At 41.0% G+C, this 2,947-nt stretch overlaps 1 non-coding gene across 1 annotated transcript; it reads left to right on the top strand.

The window, feature by feature from the left end:
• Nucleotides 1-2,046: 2,046 nt before the first annotated feature.
• Trnaw-cca lies at nt 2,047-2,119 on the top strand. The gene has a single exon. It is a non-coding gene; the product is annotated as a tRNA-Trp (tRNA).
• The last annotated feature ends 828 nt before the right edge of the window (nt 2,120-2,947 follow it).

The following is a 2,947-nucleotide window of genomic DNA, read 5'->3' on the forward strand; positions in this document are numbered from 1 at the left end:
ACTTTATTTGTTGTCAAGTTTTGAGTACTGTCACGAATGCTGGTTTTATTTCGGTTAATTTAAAAATATTTCTTTCGTAGATACTGAAATAGATTACTTTGGACGTTTTGTTGATAATGGTCAGGAGCGGCCGAGCTCAAGAAAAATTGAGTGGCTGGCAGGCTTCTACACAAGTATCATGCTGTATAGTGTGTGACGTAACACTTGACAACCGTAACCCTAATCGAGAAGCATTTATGTCTCTCAGGAGACAGCGTGCCTCAGAATTGTTTACAGACAATCAGCGGCGTCAATACGACTTCACCAAAACCAAAACAACCACGAGAATACGCTGCTGGCGACTCTGTAGAAGGCTTCGTGGAGTGCAGCAAAGCTGGACTCTGGCATGCGGGAGCCCTGTAAGTTCCTACGTGTACGTCATCGCTGCGAGCTGGAACTGCTGGCTGGTTCGGCTACGGCTGCCGGGCGTATGGTGCTCTGGCGCGGCGAGTCACGCTGGACGCATGCTGTGCTGTCTTCGAGAATTCAGAGCAACAGGAAGACTTCTGTTTGGCCTGGACCTCTGGTTCACAGCTTCTGTTTGGTCTGAGCCTTTGGCTTATGGCTTCTGTTTGGCCTGGACCTCTGGTTCATGGCTTCTGTTTGGCCTGAGCCTCTGGCTTATGGCTTCTGTTTGGCCTGGACCTTATGGTTCATGGCTTCTGTTTGGTCTGAGCCTCTGGCTTATGGCTTCTGTTTGGCCTGGACCTTATGGTTCATGGCTTCTGTTTGGTCTGAACCTCTGGCTTATGGCTTCTGTTTGGCCTGGACCTACAGTTCATGCCTTCTGATCTGGTAAAGTATATCAGCTTCAATACCATCTGTTTATCTTGGCTAGCATTCTACACAATGAAAGTTGGGAATTTCATTGCTTGGAATGTTACTAAGCTCCATTTACATTTTAATTTTAAGAATCAGATTTTGCTGTGCAGTATTTTTAGGTCTTAGCTTTTAAGTTTATTTACTTTTAAGGATCATTGATTTTGCTGTGCAATATTTTTAAGTCATAGCTTTTAAGTTTACCATTTCAATAACATTCCTGAAATCTTTCTGTTCGCTTGTTGGGTACTTGATGGTGGGAGTGCACGCTCACTATCGCGTACTTAACAAAATCACTTCAAATGGTTTATGTTTTCCAGCTTCGACACAAGTGTCGCAAGAAAACAAATGTTTAGTATGTGTTGTTGTCATTTTGCAGATGATTATTTCCAGTCTGAGAGCGACAGCAGTCTGGTGATGCTTGAGCTAGTGAAGACTCCAAGCAAGATGCGGTCGAGGACGCCTCGCTGTCAGGAACGGCCGTGTTAACGAAACCTCCTTTTCAAAGTGAAACCTCCTTCAAGATCCTTAGTGAAACTTCTTTCGAACCTGGGATTTGACAAGCAGTCCGCTATAAAAGACGGAGCGCTCTTAGCAACGCTCTCTCCGCTGTCAGCTGGCTTCGCTGGAACATCTCCGTGACCTTCGTTGTATTTATTCAGCATAGCAGCCATATTGTTATTTCGATAATTGCCATTCATATCTATTCCTTTGCAGTAATTAGAGTTTGATGTATTAACTTTAAGTTATCTTTGTAATGATTGGGTTTAATTGTTTGTGACGTAACCGTGCTTGCTTTTTAAAAACCTGTCCTCACTTTTGGTTTCTAAGAATATATAATATACATCTCTATTTCAAACTTATACTTGTTGAAGTCGGTGTCGAACCAATTTTCATGACAAAGAAGAACTGCTTTATTAGATACTAGCTATTGCCCGCGACCTCGTCCGCGTGTTTGATGATAACACGAGGAATGTTTAAAATCGGATTCATTTTTTAGTCCACGCAACTTTTGCTCTATAGTTTACTATTTGATTCCCTGCCTATAGAGAACCGTCACGTGCCCGCTATTCTCGTTACAGCGGGGATCGCTAAATTGTACTCTATGTCTAGGGTGCTACGTTCCATATTGCATTGCTGATTTCCGGTTACTTTCATCGGAAGGTAAATTTGAATTCATGTTTCACCGGCCGCGTAGCTCAGAGGTCAGAGCGACCGATCCCAGCATCGGCGGTCGCAGGTTCGAACCCTGTCGTGGCCACCCAGAAGCATAAAACCTTTTGTTACTTTTAATATTATTTCTTTTAAGATGAAGTTTACACAAGTTATGTTACCAAAATAATATACATAACAAAGGCATTTATATAAGTAACTAAGTCTTATAATAATTTCATTTTTCACTTTTTAGTGGAAAGTTAGTGATTTTTAGTATGGGTAGGCCTACTAAACGCGCTGCCCAAATGAGTTCCTTGCCCCCGTGAAACTGCCCAGAATTCCCAGTGATATTTGTTCGAAAGCCTCCACCCAGTCTGTTACCATTTGAGAGTGATGTTAACTATGGAGGCCATTTTGAATAACCGAATATCTCATCAGAACAAACATCTAATTATGTTTATTTTAGTTTCAGTATTGCGTTTTTTGTAAAGCTTTGTAAGTGACCTTGAACATTATTTTTTTTCGAAATGGTTTTATAACCTTTGTAGTGAGTACAGGCGTGATTATATGTTGTGTGATGGCGTAAACAATGCTTAGATATGCTATAGCAACAATTGCGGTTAATCTGCTGTTATTTATTGAAGAGTTCCCCCGATTTCTACAAGATCCCATCATCAGATATTGAAATGGTGATGATGGGACCACACGGGAAGCACAAGCTTTCAAATAAAAAAAGAATCATGAAAATCGGTTCACCCAATCGCAAGTTACGAGGTAACAAACATAAAAAAATATATATACAGTCGAATTGAGAACCTCCTCCTTTTTTTGAAGTCGGTTAATGAACTAAATTGTTCATCATCAGAGTGAGTTGAACTTAAAAATTGAACTTTAAAATACAGTTTGAACTTGAGACTACACATCGAGGTTAACT

The sequence above is a fragment of the Trichoplusia ni genome, chromosome 20 (genome assembly GCF_003590095.1).
Source record: "Trichoplusia ni isolate ovarian cell line Hi5 chromosome 20, tn1, whole genome shotgun sequence".
NCBI lineage: Eukaryota > Metazoa > Arthropoda > Insecta > Lepidoptera > Noctuidae > Trichoplusia > Trichoplusia ni.